At 35.5% G+C, this 26,336-nt stretch overlaps 2 long non-coding RNA genes and 1 pseudogene across 2 annotated transcripts in view; 2 read left to right on the top strand and 1 right to left on the bottom strand.

The window, feature by feature from the left end:
- The first annotated feature begins 2,744 nt into the window (after positions 1 to 2,744).
- LOC140622686 (uncharacterized) lies at positions 2,745 to 6,254 on the top strand. The gene is made up of 2 exons (XR_012022377.1): positions 2,745 to 2,873; positions 5,929 to 6,254. It is a non-coding gene; the product is annotated as an uncharacterized lncRNA (long non-coding RNA).
- A 3,085-nt stretch (positions 6,255 to 9,339) lies between these two features.
- The window catches only part of LOC140622684 (uncharacterized), a 28,247-nt gene continuing 11,250 nt past the window's right edge, over positions 9,340 to 26,336 (top strand). The window contains exon 1 of the long non-coding RNA XR_012022376.1: positions 9,340 to 9,461. This is a non-coding gene — a long non-coding RNA (uncharacterized lncRNA). The remainder of the gene's footprint in view (positions 9,462 to 26,336) is intronic.
- On the bottom strand, positions 22,949 to 24,145 carry LOC140610886 (protein LSM14 homolog A pseudogene; annotated as a pseudogene).

Raw genomic sequence — 26,336 nt, 5'->3', positions numbered from 1 at the left:
ATAATCTTTATTTTTTTTTATCCAAACTCAGAAGCAAAGCAAGGGAGTAACAAGATGCTTTATAGATGAGGGGACCAGCCCTTTCTGTAGATCACAGTCATAGAAATGTCAACCCCTTCTACATCTGAGATCATAATCTATGGATGTGGTATGTGTGTGGTATGTGTGCATGTGTGTGTGCTCATGTGTGTGCGTGTGTGTGTATGTCGAACGTAGACTCATGTTAGGAAAAAGGTCATCAAATCTATTTCTGGGGTATTGTCTTTCTCTAAAACAAATAAAAAAAAGAAAAAAGAAGAAGAAGATGAGAGTCTTACCACATAAAAGTGTTCAAATTAACCAGGAAACTCTATTCATTGAGGTGGGAATTTTGGCTCCAAAAGAAAAATAATTCAGCTCTTTCACAAGAAGAAAAATGGAATAAAAAAATGTGGATTGGGGGATCCTTGGGTGGCTCAGCGGTTTAGCACCTGCCTTTGGCCCAGGGCGCGATCCTGGAGTCCCGGGATCAAGTCCCACATCGGTCTCCCGGCATGGAGCCTGCTTCTCCCTCCTCCTGTGTCTCTGCCTCTCTCTCTCTCTCTCTCTCTCATAAATAAATAAATAAATAAATAAATAAATAAATAAATAAATCTTTAAAAAAATGTGGATTGATGGAAACTATCACCCTAGGTTCTCTTTTCTGTTTCTGATTAGTTTTCCTCTAAAGACTATAGATAGCCACACACACATACACATCCACCCACATACAGATAGTTGTACAAGTGTGAAAGTCATTTGAATATAGTAAATAAAATGATATCTATAATTTTCTCTATTAATTATATGGAAAAAGAAAGTACATAACCATTCTGACTGAATGAGAAAGAAAATCATATCATTCATATTTTTTTTTAAAGTCTGGCTGCAAAGATCTGTGATATTTGCAAATGAATTTCTTTTAACTTATAAGATCTCAGAGTTTGCAAAGTAAACTAGGAATAGAAAGAAATCGAGTAGAAAACTTTACTCCTCAAAAAATGTTCTCCTCTCACAAAATGATTTTTATAATATCTTTATTTAAGAGGAGTCCATTACTTTGTGAGCTATTGTTTGAAGAAGTCTGTGAAAATCTATTATTTAAAATTGAAGACTTTGGGAATGGGTTATACTTTCTGCTTCATGGATAATAAGACTTATTCCTTTATCAGATACTCCTTTCAGAGAAAGACAGTTTACACTTATTCCATGTAAGTTTCAATTGCCATTGAGAAAATGTGTTCTTTCAACAGCCCTTGTTTCTGAATAAAAATTCATTTAAGATGTCCTCACTGGGCTGCACCTCTGTAGACTTTCTTTCCTTTCACAAAATGAGCAATATATTTTATGAAAAATAATTATATTTTTGGCTTCTTATTCATTTTACTATATTTTTCACTTGTGGATAAAAAAAAAAAAAAGTGTACTCATCTTTCCTTGTAGAAACAGCAAGAAAATCAAAGTTACAACCATCCAGAAAAGGTCAAAAATAATTTTATTTCTTATATAATAAAGGAATTGACTTGAGCACCCTGTTAAATAATTTCAGAAGAGAAGTGGCTTTCCTAAGCAAATGACATCATGATTATGCAATCTTGGTGGGAGATTACAAAGAAGTGTATATATCTTTGTACCTATACATTTACTTCATGAAATATCATATCTTCAAACATCAGGGAAATCCTCAATTTGCCATATAAAGGAAACATGAAGTATTCCATAATGATTCTTTAGTGCTCAAACAAAATTTAAAATTATTAAGGGGGGATCTCTGGGTGGCGCAGCGGTTTAGCGCCTGCCTTTGGCCCACGGCGCGATCCTGGAGACCCGGGGTCGAGTCCCACGTCGGGCTCCAGGTGCATGGAGCCTGCTTCTCCCTCTGCCTATGTCTCTGCCTCTCTCTCTCTCTCTCCGTGACTATCATAAATAAATAAAAAAATTCAAAAAAATCTAAAATCTTAAAAAAAAAAAATAATAAAATAAAATTATTAAGGGGTATGCATTGAGTGACTTCTACTATAGAATAACTCAAATATTGAAAATATCAAACATAGAAGAGGCATCTGGATGGCACAGTTGTTTGAGCATTCAACTCTTGGATTGGCTCAGGTCATGACCTCAGAATAGTGGGATCAAGCCTTGCGATGGGCTCTGCACTCAGCATGCAGTCTGCTTAAGATTTTTTTCTCCCTCTCCCTCTGCCCCTCCCCCTCCACCCCCTGTCCCATGCTTGCTTGCTTTCTCTCTGTCAAATAAGGAAATAAAATGTTAAAAGAAAAAAAAGATGTCAAGCATAGAAGATGTGCAACCAGGCAAGCATTCTGACAGTTTATGTATTTCCGGTCCAAATCATTGTTTTCTGTAAAGCTCAGGAAGAAATATATCATTTGAGCTTTTGGCCATGTGACTACTGGTAAAAAGATTTAGTTCAGCAATAATGCTGATTCATCTATGGTCTTGTTTTTAAATATGCTTGATGTTATTAAAGTAATAGCTTTGATGAAACGGGAACAGATACCATATATTCTGATGTAACAATCATCCATTTTCAGTCAGAACCATTTGTAGATATACTCCAGTCCCAATGCAAAGCTTTAAATTTAGACAAATGAAATTATAGAGATCTAAATTATACCATGGAAAAAGTTTAAAAAAGTCTACTTTTTGTTGTGACAATTTAATGAGTTAGATTATATATATGTCAAATTTATTTTTATTCCTTTTAGGAAACAGATAGATGGTACTTTCCAGATTCTTTGCATGATGATGTGATCATGTCACAGAGGTATGGCAAATGGAATGTGAACTAAAGTGACAAGTATTACTTGCTGGTCTGTCCCATGGAAACTTCCCATGTAAAACTCTCTATGCTCTTTCTTATTCCATCAGCTTATGTAGACAAGCTCAGCACCCTTTAATCTATCTGTAGAAATTGGCAGAACCATGAGAGAGAAGAATTTGGTGTCCCTCAAACACCAATTAGAAAGAAAAATAATAGATCAAAAGCACCCATTTTGGGTTATATCTGAGTTAAAAAAATAAAATATCTCTATCACCCATTATCTGTATATTGTATGTTTTTTCTGTTATTGTTAGAATAGGTAGTGTTACCTTAGCTGAATATGGGATCAGTGGGGCTGTATTCCCGGCAATCCACCCTGACACTATGAAATAAAAAAAATGAAACAAGAGCTATCATTTATAGCATAAATGATACGCTGCCGGACGCCAGACTCTTCATTGATTATATTACATACCATATTTTTATTTAGAAGGATTAGTAACAAACAAGACTGACTTTGGTGGATTAGCAAGTAAACTTAATGTAGTGATGGAAAGTAACTCAAAGAATCAGCAAAGGAAACCTGGGGAACCAGGGTCAGAATATGGAAAGAAACCAAGTAAGGCCAAGCACCCATCTTTACAACCACAGGAACAGTCTGAAGGGGATTCTGTGATGGGTGTGTGTCACTTAGGTAGTCCATTATTCCAGGGACACTGACACCTTGCTGGACCTCATCTCTGAAATGTCCTAAGACTTTATGTCACTCATACAAGATCCAAAGTTAACATAGCATCCTCTGGTTAATTGAGACATGGCCACAGTCCAGCATACCAGTTTACAGTAGCTCAGGAGACCGAGTTCTGGCCCCATTTAGCTTTTAGAGTAGAAGGCAGAGCTTTCTGTTTCTCCAAATTTTTGTAGTTGGGAATTGTTACAAGTAAAAAGGTAGTTGAGGCTCTCACAAAAAAACAAAATACAAATAAATTCTGCACTTCATTATTTTGAACTATAAATACTCATATACATAATTCTTACTCTTATATTCCCCAAATATGCTGTTATCTAACTAACTCTGGGGTAATGGGTCCTGGACTTACCTTCTTCCCAAAGAGGAGCACAAAATGTTTCCATCAACAACTGCATCCAAGTCCGAAACTTTTCCTCTATATGGCAATCTATGATCAAAATCTTAAAGGTTAATACCACCAACAATTTTCACAGTTAATGTTGGAGAAAAAAGGAAGAAAAAAAGGAAATTGGTTGGAGGCTACCTTCATTTTATAACTAGTCAATTAGCCAAGGTCTGCATTGTAATGTTCCTACTCTGCTATCCATTCCACATTGCTTTTTCCTCCAGCCATCATTGCAACTGGATGAGAGATTCTTTAATGGACTTCATTTTCAAAATCTGTATTCTCAAGGAATATGTGACTTTTGAGATCCTGCCTAAATGTGTGCTTAGGTCATCCATCAGCTCCTCTCACTCAGTGTGGAGGTATCAAGAAGCACCAAGTAGGTTCATTAATACACACATCTCTGATTTACAGCATAGTCTATATGTCACCTTAACAATGCAGGGTTAGGGGGCCATGGATGGCTCAGTCGGTTAAATATCTGCTTTTGACTCAGGTCATGGTCTCAGGGTCCTGGGATTGAGTCCTGCATTGGACTCCATGCTCAACATGGATGTCCCTCTCGTTCCCCCATTACACCTCCCTCAGCTTGTGCTCTCTCTCTCTCAAATAAATAAACAAAATATTTTAAAAATTACAAAAATAATACAAGTTTTGTTTTGTTTTGTTTTCTGGGTCCATGGATGGTGATATTTGTAAAGAAATGTCAAGTAAGGGATCCCTGGGTGGCGCAGCGGTTTGGCGCCTGCCTTTGGCCCAGGGCGCGATCCTGGAGACCCGGGATCGAATCCCACATCAGGCTCCCGGTGCATGGAGCCTGCTTCTCCCTCTGCCTGTGTCTCTGCCTCTCTCTCTCTCTCTGTGACTATCATAAATAAAAAATAAAAATTAAAAAAAAAAAAAAAAAAAAAAAAAAAAAAAAAGAAATGTCAAGTAAAATGAACATTAAGCATTTATTCCACAAAGGATAAATTACTTCTCTTCCATCTCAGAAGAGGTCTGGTATAATGCATATGCACCTTTAGTTGCGAGGATCACAAAGGGTAATATTTATACGTGTGGCAGGCACTATACCCTATTCAGTAAGGATTGTTCTCATTTCTCTTATACAGCCTCGGGATCATACTGGGGAGTGAAGTGTGTTGCTGAAGGCGGACACTTGCATCAATTTTGTACTTTAGCAAACAGGAGTCAGGGTAGCCTCGCTACAGAGAGAACTATCATTGAAGCTATAGATACCCCCACCTCCTATAATGGTCTTTTTTGCTATTAATTTCATTGGAGAATATTAGGTTTACTGACTCACATTCTCAGGGAAGTTTAACCGGCTGCTTTTCTATGTAAGAGTTTCTGTGGTGGTTAGAGCTCATATTTACAAACTATACGTGTTTTCACACTCTGGGCCCTTTCTGAAAGATCTTTAAAAATCCTTTCCCAAACTTCTTATTACCAATTATGCAGTCTTACTCTTACAAGTCCTTGATCATTTTTGCAAATGGTCTATGAATTGCTTTAGATTCTAATATGCTAATTTTCTTCCTGGCAAAGTAAAAAACAAAAACAAACAAACAAAAAAACAAGATGAACTTCTTGATGTCCAACCCATGAGAAGTTTTGAATTTCTAATTTCTTTTAAGGATATCTCTGAACACTAATGCAATGCACTAGCCACACAGGGGACTAGTGTCTGTGCTGCAATGTGATGTTATTTATTTATTTATTTATTTATTTATTTATTTATTTATTTTTTAAAGATTTTATCTATATATTTGAGAGAGAGAGAGAGAGAGAGAGAGAGAGAACAAGCAGGGGGAGGGGCAGAGGCAGAAGGAGAAGCAGACTCCTCACTGAGCAGGGATCCCAATGTGGGACTCAATGCCAGGACTCTAGGATCATGACCTAAGCCAAAGCCAGGCTCTTACCTCAGTCACCCAGGTGTCCTGTGAGGCCATTTACTAACCACAACTTGTACTGTTTTCCTATCCTTTATAGAAATTATGAAAAGACACTCTCCATGAAGTCATGAAGGTACATTGAAGGAACATTAACACTGTGGCAGTGTAGGCCAGATGACAGTATAAGTTCTCTGATCATGAAATATGCATATGAATCCAGTACCTGCTCAGACCCAGTCTTCGTATTCTTCCTTGAAGATGGAATCTTGTTGGTTGGTCAATTGATGGGTCAGCGAAAGACTTATCAACCATCAATGGCAGCTTGGCTCCCATGGTCAGATGTTCTATTTCTATCAGGGCTCACTTGTTAATCAAGAGCTATTTCCTAAAAGGAGAATAAAACCATGGCGAGGTCCACTCTAATTCTGAGGCTTATTGTAGGTTCTGTATGGCATAAACTGTAATGGATACTTGGAGCTTCATGGAAACTAATAACCTCTAAGCTCTTACTAGAAGAGTTAATGATTTTTGGAAAGTGGCTCAGCCTATACACCTTCTCTTGCTGTGCACTCCACTCAAGACTGGAAACGTTCAGAGTCAATACAATAATGAGGAAAAGCAGGGCAGCCAAATGTAGCATATGTTGACTCCAAAATCCATAGCATTTAAAAATAATTAGATGGAGAAAGAGTGTTGTTTACAGGCTCTCTACATTATTTTGTAAAGAATAAATGCAAGTTTAGACACATTGGGTAATGAATCTACTATTTACCATGCTTATTTAGTTTCCTCAGCTATTGTTTACAATGTTTACTGGATCTAGTTTTTTTTTTTTTTTTTTTTTTTTCTCTAAACATAGCCAGATTGCCCTGTAAAGCCAGATGCAGGCCTTCTGCCAAATTGTTCTTAAGTAACACTGGAGGGTTTCCTGTTCTAGGCTCTAGGCTTTAATGCTTAATACTGCCAAGACATTGGTAAAAAAAAAAACAACAGCAACAACAAACAAACAAACAAACAAACAAAAAAACAATACATAATTTCTCACATTTCTATTTAACTCAATCACTGCCATAGAAAGCTTTCTTCAAGTAGTATCTCTGATCTCATAACTATATAGTTTGTATATCTCTCTACAGACTCAACCCTCATCCTCTATCTCCGAGTTGATCTATTTCAGTCTGCCCATGGCTATGGACTGAATATTTGTGTCCCTCTAAAATTCAGGTATTGAAATCTTATGCCCAATGTGGTATTAGGAGGTGTGGCCTTTGAGAGGTGATTAGTTCGTCAGGGCAGAGCCCTCACAAACAAGATTAATGTCCTTATCAAAGAGTCCCCAGAGTACCCCTTTGCCCTTCCACCATGTGAGGAGGACACAAGGGGAAGGCACTGTCTGTGAACGACAGAATGGACTCTTATCAGAAAGCAAATTTGCCAGAACCTTGCCCTTAGAGTTTCCAGTCTCTGAAACTGTGAGAAATAAATATTTGCTGTTTATAAGTTCCCCTAGTTTATAGTATCTTTATAGCAGCATGATCAGACTAAGGTACCCACGGAGTCCTGAAATGCAATCAGCAATCTCCTCTTTATTCCTTATAATTACTCATTATATTCCCTGGCTACTGCTCAGTATACACCTTCTAAACATAATTGAACATGCATTGGTGCTCGTAGACAAATAGCTACCTCTGAAACCCACTGAAGTACAATATTTGTTTTCACACATTGCAACTATATCAGAATCCTGAGTTAGAGACAACCAACTCCTTACTCTTCGTCATTCCATTCGAACGTCACTCTGAATCTACACTATGTGGGTTTGAATTTTAGTTTTACAAATAGTAAACTCTGTAAATGGTGGTTGTTGTTTCCAAAAACATTCTGAGTTGCTTTAAATGAAATCAGAAATGATTCTGAGGCAGACACTAAAAGTATGTTCTTCATTAAAAATTTAAAGACTATATTGAAATTTAGGTCATGGTTATACAAATAATATACTGGGATTTTAATTAGAAATGAAATATTAGTAGCTGTGTTGTGCAATTCTCAATTTGGGAATGAATTAAGACATTTTAACAGAAGTTTTGTTCAAAAAAAAAAATTCAAAAGTATGGCTTTGGCTTCATTAAAGAGAGTGTTTAAAAAGAAAGAAAAAAATGATCCTGGATTGACCAATATGGTCATCTTGACTACTCATGATTTCCAAACATTCTGCTTTTATTGATTTTGTTGCCTTGTCACTATTTTTTTTTTCCTCATTTAAGCACTTTCTCTAGTAGGTGAAACGCGAGAAAATAAAACTTTAGTCAACCTTGCTTATTACCTACAGATTTATAATAAAATCAAAGCTAGAAATGAGTCCTTACTACTTGTATATTCCATTTATTAAGGAATTGATAGCTTTTTTAAACACATAAGAGTGTGATAAGAATAGAGAAAATAAGAAAAAGCTTTAGTAGTGTAGTGCTTTCTTAGAACTCCATTCCATGCATGGTAGGATCACTGAAATAATAATTCTTTATAATGGTAATAAGTACAATCTGAACTGAAGTCACTACATTTGGGAACACACACACAAATGCCATTATTTAAAAAAAAAATCATCTTCAGGTTCTCATCCTTTTGCTGTTGTTATTTTTTACTTTGTGTTTTGGAGGTTAATACAATAAAGACAGATCAAAAACATTGCAGTCTTATAAATGGTAAGAAAACATTAATTTCAGCAGTTAATGGAAATTCAGTGTGACCTGCTCCTTAATGTTCTCCATTAGTAGTTTCTGCTGTTGTTAGTTTGACTTTTACGTTTGGAAATGTATCTATGAGGCATTACATTGCAATGTATTCTGTGCAAAAACCTGTATAAATATTCTTTATAGCATCTTTGTTTGTATTCCTTTGTATTGTTTCAATATATCCTTGTCCCCTATTCCCTACACACTTTAAATTTATTCATCTTAAATGTACTACAAAGCCTATAAACTTCTGAAGTTAAAGTGTTGCTGCAAGAGACTTCTTTTAGCCTCTTTCTCCTATTATCTCATATTTTTCTTACTACTCGAAATAAGAGAAGCTTCATCTGCTTAAGATTTTCAGCAGTTTTACCAACAAGCTAAATTTAAATATTAACCTTAAATGTTTATCATTATATTAGCACCTTTAGCGCTGCCACGTATTACCTCGTTGACTTACTAGTGGTCCTGATTCCTTTTGATCTTCCAGACCACATTTAGTATAAAGGCATTTATTATTATTTATTTAGTGGCTCTGGCAGAGAACCTGTAATTAAATAAGTTAATGAAAAATTAAAATATAAAGTTTACTGAAATTATGCTGCCTTGATTTCTATACCTGGTTAAAAGTGGTGGAGGAAAATTTTGATGTTTCACAGTAGCTACTGTTACTGGCTGTATGTCTATGCCTGCCCACATGAGTTAGAATCTACCTGTGATGGCTCATTTGTGATGGCGCCATGGTTCCAGGGGTTTTATTGTTGTTGGCATTCTATCACTTGTTCTGTTGGGGGAGGAGGAATTATATGTTCTCTGCTCTGAATTCTCGGTGGCCTAACGCTATTCTGTTCCAAAGTGTTGAACAATGGGAGTTTGGGGGCCTGCTGGTTAACAATTTCAGGTGAGCCTGAAGAACTGTACACATTTTACCAATTTCTGTAACATTATATGGATATTATATGGAAAGTGTTTTCTAAAGTGAATTATATCCTTCTTTTAAAGATTTTATTTTTATCTATTCATGAGAGATACACAGAGAGACGCAGACACATAGGCAGGGGGAGAAGCAGGCTCCGTCCGGGGAGCCCAATGCAGGACTCAATATCAGGGCCCCAGGATTACGACCTGAGCCAAAGGCAGACACTCAACCACTAAGCCACCCAGGGATCCCGGATTATATCTTTAATGTTTCAGAATAAAAACTAGTAACACATAGCAATGTGGAGTGATGTTTTAGGTTCTGAGTTTCAGTGGTTAGATAGCATGTAAGCACCAGGGGTCTTTCTCTTCAGATTGATTTATTCTTCTTTTTCGTCTTCTGAACATGGAATGGTCCTGGCTTTAGAGTCCACACATCTGAGTACTGGGGAAAGGAGAACTTCTTTTTAGCAGGGAGGAGGGAATTTTCCTATTAATTTTTTATTGTCGAGTTGATTTCGAGTATATTTTGTGGAATATTGTAGCTTAGATATTTTTCTTTAAAAAAGAAAAAAAAATCCAAACTCAATACTAATATATCAGCCCTTTTGAAATGTCATTTCTGGAAGCCACTCTCCACTTAATTCTACACTTTGGGAACTGACATTTTTAGCAGTACAATGATAACAACAAGAAAACACTAAAACCAGTAATAAAGCCTACTTGGAAGGAATATAGTGGGAAGTGTGAGAAGGGGATTTCCAGAGATCCCTTCATAATTTTAATCCACAAGCGAGACACCAGCCACCAATGTCTTTCACTAGGGGTTTTGCAATTTCAATTACCTTTAGATACCATTACCTACCTTTATACTTTTATTATGAGAAACACAATATAAAGCAGTTATATATATTTGCCCAGCAAGATGTTACACCATAAGTTACCCATAAGTGTCTCTATAAATATAGACATTGTACCTAGCCTGTTGAATTAATCCAGAATTTTAATTCAAGAGAAACAGCACTTTGATAACCTTGCCCCTTGAGTCTAGCACTCTGTTATGTTTGTAAAAGGCATGCATTCCTCATTTGCCAGGTAAATTGCTCCATATAGATATTTTAAGCTGTTTGTCTCAAAGGTAAAAGGAGCTCATGACACTTAAGTGTCTGCAGTCTTGACTAACACATATGTGAAGGTTAATAGTCTCAACAGTAATTTTTTTTTACCCCAGTATTACTTCTTAAAAAAATCTTCAAAAATATGCTCGAAGAAGTGGCACTTTGTTTTAAAATCACAAGCTAAAACTATAAGCTATGCAGCATTTTCATGTGTATCCAATTACTAGTAGAGTTCTTTTTTTTTTTTTTAAAGATCTTATTTTTTTAATTTTTATTTATTTATGATAGTCACAGAGAGAGAGAGAGAGAGGCAGAGACACAGGCAGAGGGAGAAGCAGGCTCCATGCACCGGGAGCCCGACGTGGGATTCGATCCAGGGTCTCCAGGATCGCGCCCTGGGCCAAAGGCAGGCGCCAAACCGCTACGCCACCCAGGGATCTCAGTAGAGTTCTTTAACTGTAAAAATATCACTGATACAGCTAAAGGGGTGTTGGGTTTTGTCTTTATCTGCTATTCAGCATTTGAGAGACAGTTTTCCAGTAAGCATTTGCAATGTTGAAATCATAGTAATATCAGAGTGAATAGCAAGTCACCTGGCTGATTCAAGTGGTAGAGAATGTGACACTGCATCTCAGGGTGGTGAGCTTGAGCCCCATGTTGGGTGTAGAGATTACATGCATACATACAGAAGAAGAGTGAATAGTGTCATAATTATTATTATCATTGTTTTAATCCTATGCTGGTGGTTCTAGGTACAGAAATCAGCAATAGGGAATTTTTTCCTGTGCTATGTAAAGTAAGATTTCTTTTTCTAAAATTTCCATTTTGTCTTCCAGAAGATTTAAGATTCTATAAACTTTAAGCATTTTTTTCTCTTTAATAATTACAGGCTGTAGAGGAATGTGTACCTTGCATATACTTTAATTATTATAGCAATAGGAAAAAAATCACAAACTTTTTATTTAAAAAAAGTTTGTTTATTCACTTCATTGTTTATTAAATTGATCAGATAGCACAGCTATATCCTCACTCTAATCCCATTACTGAATAACAAACAAAATAAAACAAACAAACAGAAAGCAGAGAAACAAAGCTGTAGACGGGGATACATGCTTTAGGCAATTGAAGTTATGCAAAGCAGTAACTAAATACCAAAGCCTCTTTATCCTGAGGCCTGTTAGTTCAAAAAACAAGACGCAAACAAAACTTTTTCTGCATGGCATTTTCTTATGTGAGAAAGAAATTTGAGTACATGCAATTTGCACTATCTTTAGAGAAAGGAGGATTGCTTAGGTAAGTGGTTCTACTTTTGGCTTATTCTCAAACCTTTGCTTTATGAATATAATCATTAGGATCTTGGTGATTTTTATACCACTTCATATCTTCTTAGGGTCACTTCAATTCTACAAAATATTTTTGGAGAACTTAACTATCTTCAAAGGATTCTAAATAATCCATAGACTTGGAGTTGTAATGTATGCTAACATTAGAATCGCAAATTGCTGCCTGGCCTGATAACATAATAGTAAAAAATTTCCCATGAAAAACACTTAAATTGCATAACACATAACACATAACCTATAGGTATTATCCTCTGTTCTTAAAAGTCATGTTTAAAATTTCAGATTCAATGGACTACAGCAGGGATCAGCAACTACAGCCCATGAGCCAAATCCTGTCAGTCCTCTGTTTGTTTTAATAAAGTTTTATTGGATCAGAGCCATTTCATCTATGACTGAAGTAGTTACAACGGAGACCACCTGGCCTGCAAAACCTGAAATACTTATTATTTGGACTTTACAGAAAGTTTGTCAATCTCTGAATTAGACTATAAGAAAGATCAAAAGGAAATGAGATCATGAGTGGGGGAGGGGTTAGATGCTTAACCGACTGAACCATCTAGGTGCCCCTTTTCAAAGCATTCTGGTTTTAAATTCATAGTGATGGATGGAAATTGTCAAAGAATTCCATAATATATTAGCTTGCCTAAAGGGCTTATTTCATTTTGGTTTTAATGTTAGGTCTCTATAAACAATAAATGTATTTCTCTGTTTTTCTTTTAACCCTACAGTATAATTACTGAATAAAACATAGCATGAGAAATAGGTTTGCTGTGAAATTAATGAAACATATATTTCAGGGCTCTCACTTAAATAAACCCCTTCCAATACCGTCAAAAGACTCTAGTAATGAGTTGGTTGTGTTTACTTACAAACTCTTCAAGATATAGTATTTTCACTGAAGTCAGTTAAGAAGTTAAGAATACAGTCTTCTTCTACTTCAAGTTGACCTTATTATCTGTTGTCAGAGTGGCCTTAGGACTTTTTTCCTTGATTCAGGTAAAGAGATATTGAATTAGAGGTACATTTAATTTAAATTTAATGGGATACATTTATGTGATCCATGTATGAATAGTCAGCCATTCCAGTATAGGTATGGCTCTTAAGAATATTTATATCTTGATCTGTCCAATTCACCCTATATCAGGATTCAAAAGCTGAAGTGTAATTGTGATAGCAGCCAAAATCTCATGGCTGGTAGAGGAGACAGGTCGGAAATGTCCAGAGGCAGAAACTCCAGAAAATTATTCTAATCATCATGCATGTGAAATAACAAGTGAAAAATTCAGTTCCAAAGGTGTCCAATTGGTACAGAAGTTCTCTCACGACCCTGAGATCAAGACCTGATTAAGAGTCAGTTGCTTAACTGACTGAGCCACACAAATCCCCAGTACAAAAGTTATCTTTTTGATACAGATTTTCCCAATTGGCTAACATTTTTTAAAGTGTAAGTCTGGGGGTGCGTGGATGGCTCAGTTGGTTAAGCAGCTGCCTTTGGCTTAGGTCATGATCTTTCGGTCTTGGGATTGAGCCCCATATCGGTCTCCCTGCTCAGCAGGGAAGTCTGCTTCTCTCTCTCTCTGCCTCTGCCTCTCCTTCTTGCTTATTCTCCCTCCCCACCCCTCAAATAAATAATCTTTAAAAGTGTACCTCTCTCTTAAGAGTAGAGTTACAAAGCCAGTAAGAACTTCACCACTCCTTTTTATGTCAAACAAAAACAAATTTTGATCAATTCTGAAAAGAAAAATCTACATGGTCTTTACATTCTAAATATGAAAAACAAAACAATATCGTAAAATTATTTGAAGACATGACTAATCAGTGTGCAGCCAAAGAGACAGGAAAAGAGATGTGGCAGTTAGAAAATGTTATTTTTCTACATTCTATCATTTCCATGGTATTGCTATCTTATTTGTGTCTTCTCAGTTTTCTCAAAGGCCGAAATATTGTGCCTTCCTGTAATCCCCATCCAGTGCCAACAGTGTTTTATTGAAGATTGAGACTGATAATTATAACTGAAGAATGAGTCTCTCAAGAGTTTGTAAGACAAGAGTCTCTGTCTTTGGTTTGAATTTGGTTACAATGATCAAACTATGTATGCATGCAGTACAATGAAATTAAAATAAAATAATTATATTTGTTCTCCTGAATTCACCGTAGTGCATTCTATTCCTAACCACTGCTGTAGACTGCAATATTTAATTTCAGTAGGAAGTTACTCTTTCTAGAGGCACTGGTTGTGAATTTTTTAAAACTATTCATGTTCAAAACCTCAATGTCTCATAAACATTTTCCTAAAACCTATTAGAACAGGCATGTGCCTGTCAAGCCATAAGAGATGAAAGGTTGTATAATCACTGGCTGGCAAATTTCATGGTCTGAAGAACCATGCTTTGGTTTTTTTTTTTTTTTTTTTTTCTCTTTCTTCTCATTTAAATGTTGACCTAAAAAGGAATGGATCATTCTTAAATGTGATTTCAGCTCGGCTGCTGGCATAAACTTGGGACTTGGAACATTATTATTGTTAGTTCCGATAATAAAATATTCAAGAATGCTGACAGACTGCTAGGTGCAAATCCGTATTAAATCTGTCTTTACTGAGTTTGTTTTAAGAAGATGCAGTACTGCATATGAAATGTAGGATCGTGGAATCCAAATAATCCAACTTACGTCAAAACTAAACAAATCATCTACCATGGTTTCAAGAAAATAATAATAATAGCCTGTCTAGAGAACATTATCTATAGCAACTTGTGAACAAAATCCCTCTATGAATACATTAGCATGCAAGTATAAATCTTGCAAGGTATGGATTCTGCTAACTCTCAGTCCCTAGGTTTTTAAACCTTCTTTGATAACCTAATATACCAACTTGAGATATGCATTTACTGACTAAGGAATTTCAAGCTTCAGAAATGCTGGCTGCCAACTTTCCAATCCTTCTTACTCCTGCATTAATTAATGCAAACTAATATGGTGAGTTAAACAGGGCTTCACGGCAGTTGCATAGAGTACAGTATGCTTGCTATCTGCTCTATAATGGAAACGCTGAATGTAGAAACTCAGAAAGTGGGAGGTTATAAATATCTCCTTCACCATCCCTTGCAAACAGATTAAAGTCCTAGTGACAGAAGGGAGAGTAAACCTCAGTCAGAGAAATCATCTTCCTATTAAAAAGAAATGTGATGTCCACTTTTGGACTCCCCTCAAAATTATCCTAAGAGACTTGGACAGGCTCCAGAACAGAATAACGAGAATTATTAGGGGAAAATCTGACATTCTTCTGCTATAGTAGACTTGTACGCAATTACGTCCAACACCCATATCAACTGACAGGTGCATTCTACTTCAGCTGAAAGGATAGAAATTGAAGTGGGAACTTCAGTGATTACAACCTCCAGATGATTTTGCTTGATAAGAAAGCTAATTTAACTATATGCAAAACATGTGACAATTGTAACTGGTTTTAGGGTTACATTCCTGATGTATACAGAGTGAATGGTTTCAGACTGAAAAACAATAGATTTAGAGAATACATCACAAAGTATTTAAGTCTGTATCTTTTCTGATACTGTTCAATTTACTCAGTAGTTTCTGAGTTCTATATGACAAAATCAGATATTATAAGGGTTTTTTTTATGCCTCTGGTCTTCTTGATGTGTCAGTGTCATGGCTCATTGTGTCTGAAAATTTTGCAGCTTAATATCACTTTTTTTTTTTTTTTCATTTCCCCTTGACAATCCTGAGTTAGGAACATCAAACTCCTAGCCATCAATGGAGGCAGAACCTTCCTCCACACATCATAGCATCAGCGTGGCTCCAGTCTTACAGAGAAATCACAGAGAGCAAGTCCCTCAGCACTCTTTTGTGTGGCATCAGTATGTGATTGACAATTCTGATTTGGTGGTGTATTTTTCCAGTAGACATTTTATTTAATCCAATTCTAATCAACTGATTGTTTTGTAAACACTAATTCTTAGACATTGTCCTAAAAGGATAAGACACAATTCTGCCTTGAAGCAGATCATATCCTGTTATATAAAACACAAATACACCAAGTCTTAGAATACAACAGAGTTTATGCCATAATCTATAATATACAAAATATAATATAGAATGAAATTTGCACAAAGTGTTCTGAGAGCAACCAATTATGGGACATCTCACTCAGCTTGGATGAATCTAAGAAAACTTCTGTGAGTGGATGATAGACAGGCTTAGTCTTGAAAGATGAGTAGGGAATAAGAGATAGAAAAGAAACCCAGACGGAGGGAACAAATACAAATGTCAGCCAGCTTGAGGAATCATGATTTTTTGGGAAGAAACTGCAAATAGTTTAATTTGGCACATGCAGATGGTAAATAGAGAACATTTCACAAAGAGACACAGCATCAATTTGGAGACTGAACTTTATCCTGGAAAATTTAGGAACTATGGATGGACTTTAGGAGATAAAAAAAGAAACGACATGATAAGATTCATATGTTAGATACATTGCTTCGTATATCTAATATGAAAAAAAAAGGATAAAGAGAATTGGTAGTTGAAGGAGGCAAATGGGTTAAATGACAATACCCTTTACTGTAGGTACTAAAATATAATGTCATAGAGTCATTAAAAGGATTAGTGGAGGATGACAGGACTGGGTGGGGAATTCTGCTTTGCTACTCATTAAGTATGTAATTTTAGATAAAATATTTAACCTCTTTAGGTTATAGCTTCTATTTTAATGAGACTTAAGGAATTAAATATAATAGTATACGCAATGTTCCTAGTATAATTCCTAGAACATATTATCAAAAAAATATAAGAAATGCACTTAAATTATTATTTCCAATGATAGTAGCAATAATGGTAAACAAATAGAACACTCATTAATAATTTATCAAATATTGTGGCAAATGTAAGCTAAATTCATGAATAAGTTCTTGAAAAGAGAATGACAGGGGCTCCTGAGTGGCTTAATCCATAAAGCATCTTCCTTCAGCTCAGGTCATGATCCTGGGGTCTTGGGATCAAACCTCCAGGGAGGTTTGACTTAACCGGCTTTTTAGGCAAGTAGCAGTATAGTGGCTAATAGCACCATTTGGTAGGTTTGCTCTGCTAGGATGTTTAGTAGAGTATCCCCTAGCCCGAAATAGTTAATAGTCAATCAAAAATAATTTAAGGAAAGGGAGATATGTGATCAACTGTTGGCTGTGGACTGGACCCGGGTATGCCATGATTCTATTTTAGTTCAATGATGGCTCAGATAGATTAGGTCAGGGAGAGAGGACAATTGATTCCCATAGTGTAAAATATTTCTCAATGAAAACCCCTTCAGTTAGGAATCACTGAAGACTATGAAGACTGAATATATAAAAAAAAAAAAAAATCAAATCTGTACATTAAGACAAAAAAAAAATATTGCCAGAGGCAGTTTGCAAAGAAATTACATCTGGGTGCATTGAAAAGAATCCTAAGAGGAAAAGGTTCATTCAATGAGTGAGCTCTTTAGGGGAGCTATTATTTGATTAAGCAAGCTATTTATTTAAATAGAACGCGTTATAGGACTAGTTTAATCCAGGCCCTGAAGGCTATTTTAATGGGTCTGAGGATTGCCTCTGCAAAATAGACCCGATATTTTGATCACTGCCAACTTAATCACAGGATAAACCCTTTTACTGAAAGTCACGCTAGGCTTCTGGTCAACTTGAGAGGACATTTAAGAGAGGTTAGGACTATGAAGTCTAGTCTGGTCCTAAGTAGCCTTTCCTTTGTTCTTTTTTTTCCAGAAGATTTTAGGAGAATCTAATTTATTGAAGAACTGAAGCATCTCAGAAGCAATGGGAAAATAGTATTGGAATTAAATGGGACCTGCTGAGAAAGCCATATCAATAGGGAAAGAAAAAAAATAAAATAAAATCAGAGCTCTCCCTTTGTTGTGGATGGTGCCTGTGATGAAAAGTTGATTAGCTGAACCAAACATGGCACGACAATGGTGCACATGGCACCACAAACATACAAATTAGTCAATCCAGTTGTGACGAATATAAATTTGGGGGGAGTTATGTTTTATTATTTTAAATTTATTTTAATTATTTATTTATTTGAGAGGGAGAGAGCAGGGAGAGAGGCAGAGGGAGAGAAATTCTCAAGCAGATTCCCTGCAGAGCTCAACCACCACCTGAGCCTAAACAGAGAGCAACTGCTCTACCTACTGAGCCACAGAGGCGCCCTGGAAATTGCGTTTTAATCACAAGAGGTTAGAGGGAATTTTTAGGGCTAACATAAAAATGGAGGAATATGCAATACACAAAGAAGATCTGATATCCACAGTATTTGAAAATGTTCAAAATGATAATATAATGGAACCTACATTTAGCCCATAAGTGTTGTTTATGATCTGCCCTTTTATTGGATCTCCATGCTATACTATAGTATATTGTTAACAATTCTGAATGTCATCTTGGCAATGAAAGATAGCATTTGTTTTCAAAACCGACAACCTGAGGGTTTATGTAATATAAAACAAACAAACAAACAAAACAAACAAACAAAAAAAAACAGAAAGATAAACACTGTATTTTAAGACTTGTTACATTTCAGGAGGGATACTGGATTGTGAGAAAGAATGAAATGGGAAAAATCAAGTTGGCTACATATACTTTTCTATCATTTCTACTATTTGAAACAAGAATGTACATTTACTGATGACCTAAAAAGAAAAGAGAGAATGTATATTTTGTATTCTTAATTTTTAAAAATTAAAATGTATTTTATATAATGAAATTGGTGAACAATAAGAAATAAACAGAATTATAAACTAAAATAATTAATTATGGAAGTTAAATAACTTATGGGATATTTTCCATAGGGAACTGATGGACAAAATCTCTAACGCTTGGCATATGTACCCATTTGCTTATGTCTTTTATTTCTTTTGTTAGTGTTTTGTAGTTTTTATTTTTATTTTTTTATTTTTTTAAAGATTGTATTTATTTACTCATGAGACACACAGACAGAGAGAAAGGCAGAGATACAGGGAAAGGGAGAAGCAGGCTCCGTGCAGGGAGCCTGACATGGGAGCTGATCCCAGGTCTTCAGGATCAGGCCCTGGGCTGAAGGCGGAGCTAAACTGCTGAGCCACCTGGGGTGCCCTGTTTTGTAGTTTTTAGCATAAAAGTCCTAATATATTTTGTTGGATTTCCACTAAGTGTTCCATCTTGTGCAGCAATTGTATATGATATTGCAGTTTTAATTTTAAGGTCTAGATGCATATTGCTAGTATCTTGAAATACAACTGACTTTTGTATGTTGATCTTGTGTCAAACCTCCAGAACCCACTTATTACTTCTACAGGGTTTCTACAGATTCTTAGGGTAAGCCTACCTAGATAATTATGCCATCTGCAAATGACTGTCTTATTTCTTCTTTAATGATACGTATGTCTTTCCTTTTTTTCCTTGCCTTATTAATCTGAATAGAACATTTATTGCTGTGCAAAATAGTAGTGATAAGACAGACAGATATCCTTCCCCTATTTCTGATCTTAGGGAGAAAGCATTCATGGTTGAGGATAATGTTAGTTGTGTATTCTTTTGTGCATAATCTTTATCAATTTGAGAAATTTCCTCTTTATCTCAATTTTTCTGAGAGTTCTAATTATCAATGGATATTAAATGTTTCAAATGCTTTTTCCACATTGATAGAATCATACAATTTTTCCTTTTTGCCTGTTAATTTGATGAATTACAATGACTGATTTTCAAATATTGAACAAATCTCAACACCCTTTAACATACTAGAAATGAACTTCACTTTATCATTATGTATAATTCCTTTTGTATGTTGTTGAATTTCACTTGCTAAGATTTTTAAAGTTTTGTGTCTATGTATATGAGAGATATTAGCCTATAGTTTCCTTTTTTTTTTTTTAATTTGAGTTTGTATTACCCTTATCTGATTTCATTATTAGGGTAATACTAGCCTCATAAAATTAATTAAATGGGGCAGCCCAGGTGGCTCAGCGGTTTAGCGCTACCTTCAGCCCAGGGCCTGATCCTGGAGACGGAGGATGGAATCCCATGTCGGGGCTCCCTGCATGGAGCCTGCTTCTCCCTCTGCCTCTCTCTCTCTCTCTCTCTGTATCGCTCAGGAATAAATAAATAAAATCTTTAAAAAATTAATTAAATGTTCTATCCACTTCAGTTTTCTGGAAGAGATTGGGAAAGAGTATGTAGGACTTTATTATAGAAAACTCCAGTGAAATTAGCTATGCCTGGATGGATTTGTTTGTTTGTTTGTTTTGGAGAAGGTATTCAAATTATGAACTTATTCTCTAAACAGTCTAAGAGTTTCTCAACTTATTTGTTTAATATACATGAGAATGTAGTTAATAGCTTTCTGAATTGTTTTTTTGTTTTGTTTTGTTTTGTTTTCAATTTTAGTAATTTCTGTTCTTTATTATTTTCTTTATTCTGTTTGGTTTGAGTTTATTTTTCTCTTTTTCTAGTTCCTGAAGTAAGAGTTTAGACTATTGGCCTGAGATTTTGCCTTTTTTTTAATTCATGCTTTAATGCTATAAACTTCTCTCTTGGCACTCACTTAGCTGTATTATGATATGATGTATGTTTATTTTCTTTAGTATTAGTGTGCATTTTTTTATTTCCCTTTAAGATTTCTTCTTTACCATGCAGATTATTTAGTAGCATGTGGTTTTGTTTCCAAGTATTTGGATATTTTTCCTTCTTTTCCCACTATTGCTTTCCAGTTTGATATCACTGTGGTTGAACACGCTGTCTGATACAAATCCTTTATTTTTTTTTTTCAGGTTTGTTTTATGGCACAATATTAGGTTTATTTTGCTACATTACCTAGGGGCAGTTGAAGATAATTTATATTCTGCTGTTGTTAGGCAGAGTGTTCTTGATTATATCACAGAAATTGTTGGTACTCTTATATTCCCCTATATCATAGCTGATTTTGGCTAGTTATTCTATCAATTATTATAGAGGGATGTCAAGTTTTCCAAATTTAGCTGTGAGTTTTCCTGTTTCTCCTTCAGTTCCATCAGTTTTGGCTTTACATCCTCTGCTATGACTTATTGCTGGTATTACTCTGCTTTATTGCAAAATGTCTCTGGTGATTGCCTTTACTCCGAAATCTACTCTATCATATGTAACCACTCCTGTTTCCTTTAATTTTTGTTTAAAACCTATTTTTTCAACTTTCATTTCCAAACTACCTATGTTGTTCTACTTGAAATGAGTTATATTCAGTTAGGCCATGCTTGCTTTTATTTATTTATTTTTTAATTGACTCTGGCATTCTCTATTAACTGAATTATTCTGAAGATTTCTATTAATGTGATTATTGATATGTTAAGGTTTATAGTAGAAAAAAAATGCCCATCCAAAGATATCCACACTCCAATGACTAGAACCTATGGATATACTAATTTAAGTAGCAAAGAGAATTATGCAGTATGATTAAGTTAAGGATATTGAGGTGACAAACTTACCCTGCATTACTCAGTAAAGTCAAAAGGATCTTTAACACATTGAGTTAGGATGGTCAGGGTAAGAAGGAGATGTGATGATGAAAGCAGAAGGTGGAATGATGCCATGGCAAGGATGGGGCCAGAAGCCAAGAAATGCAGGAAGTATTTAAAAGCTGGAAAGACAAGGGAATAGATTCTCTTTTGGAGCTTCTGGAAGGAGCCAGCCAAGCTGACACCTTGACTTTAACCCAGTGAGAATGACTTTCGATCTCTAACCAGCAGACTTATAGGATAAAAAAAAAAAAAAAAAATTGTCTTGTTTTAAGCCACTTACTTGTGGTAATTTGGAATAGCAACAATACAAAAATAATACATAGCTAAAGTCTAGAATTTATTTTTTTTCAATTTGTTTTTTTGTTTGTTTCTCTTTTTTGTTTTGCCTACATTCTTGTGAGTTATTTGAAAATTTATTATTAGAATTCTACTTTGATTTATCTGTGGATTTTTTTAACAGTTTAATTTATGCCCAGTTTTATTGTCTTTAAAAAAGGGGAGAGCACTTATGTGAAAATACAGCCAAGTACATTCTTATCTATGATTACTTATTTCATATACTGAAAATATTTATTACTTGGACCAATCCTGTGCTATCCCACTTGCTATAAAATGAAGTTCTTACAATAAGTATGAGTAATTTATCCTTTTCAGGTAATGGAAGTACATATCAAATCTTCATTTGCATTGCAAACATTAAAAAAGAAAATAAAAATTTTAAAAATCTTAAGTCTGGTAAACCATGAATAAAGACCCACCACCCATAGCTCTGCTCTTCAGACATCAAGTTCTGCAAGGACACAGTATGTTTGCTGACTTTAAAATGTTTATTCTTTAAAGAATTAGTCACTTTTTATACAGCTATCCAAAGTTCTTAATGTTTCTTTGTCAATGAATATAATGGAATTTTCCAACTATATAAAAATTGCCTTTGCCTAAGAAACAGTATTTTACTGTGTGTACATAGTTGACTGACAAAATTCTCTATTATCCAGCATTGTAATTAATTGACAAAATAAGCTATTTCAACAGGAAGTTTTCAGGATTTCCAAAAAGAAAGAAAGCAAGAGAGAGAGAGAGAGATACAACCTTCTATGGCTCAAAACACAGTATCATGATCCTATCTGCAGGCAACTTACAATAATTGTCAAATACAATTTAGTGATAAGAAAAATTGTTTCAGTGAAGAAAAGATATTTCTAAGTCCCACTGAAATACTGCTGTAGTTTAACTATACGTAAGAAATTACCTAACCTGCTATTCCAAATATATTTGGAATATATATGCCCATTTTTTAATATGAGCCTAACTACTCCCTCCCCAAAAAATAACTGCATTATATCTTTGTAATTAAGCAGAAAAAGAAATAAACAAAAACCCAGTGCTGGTGACACATATACAGGGGATCCACTTCTTTATTCTTCTCAAGACTGAAACCAATTCTCAGGACCATGAAGAGCTAGAAATTCACCTATTTTCAAGGACTTGTTAGTAGACTATGCAGCAACGTTGTTGTCTTTCCTGTATCAAAATCTGCAAATTCTCTCCCCTCCCCCAGGAACTCCTCTGAACCCAACTAGAAATCCTGGAGGGGTGGTGAAGGTAATACCCCAGAAATCCAGACCTCCTCTGCCTCTATACCCCACACAAGCATGGTTTGGACGAAGCGTGATTCTAAATGTTTTGGCATTTAATCTTCTTTCTTCAGCACCAATTGGTCTCTGTTTACTCTTATCATCATAAGAAATAGTATCAAAAAAGGATTTGGTTTTGTCAAAATAGCAGTTAGGTCCAAGTGGATCCCCTTCATCTTCAGTATTTCCTTCACTGTTTTGGGTATCAACTTCTGAATCTCCTTTATCCTCATCATTTACAAGTGTCTCCTGCTTCTCAAGCTTATCTACTCTCAATTTAAGTTTATTAGGAAAGTGTCAATTTCCTCCTGTTAAAATGTGCATTCACACTTTCAAGATCAAAATGTTTCTCAAATCTCACTGGATCCTCCGAAACACCACATCCCCTGCCACCTATTTCACCCCCATGTCCTCTCCTTGGAGCCCAAAGAGCACCTAGAACCACATCAGTGTCATAATTTTTGCTTCGATGTGAAATGTAATTTATAAAACCTGAGAAAAAGAAAATCTATTCTACGTACCCCTACTTTTGTCTATAATGTTCTTTTTTTCTGCCCTACTAATATTTCTGATATTTTAAGATTTCTTTATCTTTCTCTCATGCACCTGCTCCAGCATCTGCCGGGAAGGAATTCTGCATCAGAAAATCGGGCCTTTAACCCCTACCGGCCAAAAAGCAATGGAGATTTAAGAGCATAGGCGAATTAAAGTACACAAAGTTTAAAGACCAGGAAATGAGCAACCTAGAAACCATACGAACAGACAAATATTTCCAGCTGCTCTTTTAGGAGATTGAGCCATCTGTCTTCTCCTCTCCCTCCTTCATAGACTTTTTATGTCTGTTTTAGTATGGCATTGTTTTGATTATACATTTAGTTATATTTATTACATAGCAATATGAATTATTTATGCCTCTGGACTCAGATATCCCTTGTGTCCCATGTCACATCATCTCAGCTCACACTTGACATCATCTCTTGTTCAGCAAGCAGCTCCTCACAGTTGTAACTGACAGTACCTTGACTCAGTACTCCAAACATCTTTCCCCTCATTCCCTGGACTTCTGTCCTAACCTGTCCAGCATTCAGTCATGTTTGTCTTAGAAGTCTGAGACATTCTTTATAGCAATCCTTGAATGCAAATCCTCTCCTCTTCCATTCCTCTGTAAAGCATTCTAAGGCATGTTCTAGACAGATCCTAAAAAGGTCCAGTAAGATTGAGCCTCAGTAGTCTCTGTTTAACCAACTGGAGATTACACCACAGTATTGGCCTTTCCTCATTCCTGTTTTACTACTCCCCATCTCCAAATTCTGTTTCTAGGACACCTACCAAATAAACCCTTCACTCAGATTTTTTTAAAAGATTTTATTTATTCATGAGAGACACACAGAGAGAGGCAGAAATACAGGCAGAGGGGGAAGCAGGCTCTCTGCAGGGAGCCCAATGTGGGACTCAATCCCAGATCCTGGGATCACACCCTGAGCCAAAGGCAGATGCTCAACCACTGAACCACCCAGGCGTCCCTAGCTCAGATTTTGATAGACAGTGGCAACTAACTCAGTCTAAGACATATATTTTACAGGAAAAAAAATAGTACAGTAATATCATGTTTGACCTATAGAAATCAGAAAATAGAGTTGAGAGTTAACTTCTGTTAATTTGTAACTCAATGGATATTTAAAACCCTACCTGATATCAGAATGAAAATATTAACCCAGGACACAAAATGACAGTAAAGCAATAAGCTTTTTAGGTGGGAAAGCAGGAATTAAATAAGTAAGTATAGTAAATATGTAGAACAATAATGTCAAGTATTGTAAGTTCAGATTCAGAAGAGTATGGAAGAGGATAAAATTGAAATGAAGAATTCCTTCAATAAATTTGGGAAAGCTGCAGATGACAAGGAATCACATAAATTATTTATATAAGAAAATATATCAGATAATATGACAAATAATATTATATGTTACTATGGTACTAAAACAAATAGATATAATATGGATTTCAATATGCAGCTTTTTTATTTTATTTTTTAAGATTTATTTATTTATTTATGATACACATAGAGAGAGAGAGACGGGGGGGGGGGGTGCAGAGACACAGGAGGAGGGAGAAGCAGGCTTCATGCCGGGAGCCCGATGTGGGACTCCATCCCGGGTCTCCAGGATCGCGCCCTGGGCCAAAGGCAGGCGCTAAACCGCTGAGCCACCCAGGTATCCCCACTATGCAGCTTTTTAAATAGAATTCCCAGGACACAGTGAAAACTTTAAATAGTCTATACTGACAAAGTGATAAACTCCTTATTGATGAGACTATTGGAGGATTTAAGCAATAAATGCTTAAAACATTTCATGCATTTTTCTTTATCCCAAACACTGTTGAGGCAAATTTTTGTCCTTTTTATATAAAAAAAAAAAACACGATTATTGTTAAATCAAATAATTGTTATAGTAATTGCAATTTGAGAACCTGTCAAAGCTCTACATTGTTCTATGAAAGTAGAGTCAAAAATTTTAATTTGTCAAATCCTTCGCTTAAGGCACAATGTTACTTTTCAAAGAGATAATTGTGGAAAGGCAAATACCATTTCTGAGATGCTTTCCCCCCACCATTGTCCCTTCGGTAAGGTTCATTACAAACGAAAATACTAAGAAAATGAGCTGTCAAATCTTTACTGAAACAATAGCCAATTTTGAATTATTGTCTCTGTATGTGTACTTATATTTTTAATTCTCCAAAGTACAAACCTATTTTCTAATCTACTATATACGGCAGAAATATAAGTGCTTTTCCTTTTTTATCATTTAAAATAAGTTTTAAAAATAAAATTCCCTAGGACATTAGAAATAATTGTATGGGTATGGATTTTTTTTCACAAAGTTATTATAAAAGACTATATTGGATGGGATAACTGATTTTTATGTGAATAGAAATGGCAAGGTGTAACAATTTTAGAAACTATGTTTAAAGGGAAGAAAAGCATAAGGCAAAAGGTGGTAAGAGGTATTTCTGTATTTCTAGCTATCTTTTTCTTCCATAATTTCTTTCTTTTTATATTGTAAATTAAAAGGGTTTATGTAAGAGGCATAATGCCCACAGCTAGGTTCTCAATTTGTTTTGAACCTTTGGTACATCACTAAACACATAGAATCAGCTTTCTCCTATGTGGGATGAGAATGGATGTGGGACTAGCTGATTATATATTTCCGTTCCCTCTGATATCATATGGAA

This window comes from Canis lupus, chromosome 2, assembly GCF_048164855.1.
Source record: "Canis lupus baileyi chromosome 2, mCanLup2.hap1, whole genome shotgun sequence".
Classification (NCBI taxonomy): Eukaryota; Metazoa; Chordata; class Mammalia; order Carnivora; family Canidae; genus Canis; species Canis lupus.
This window is presented reverse-complemented; position numbering and strand designations above follow the sequence as displayed.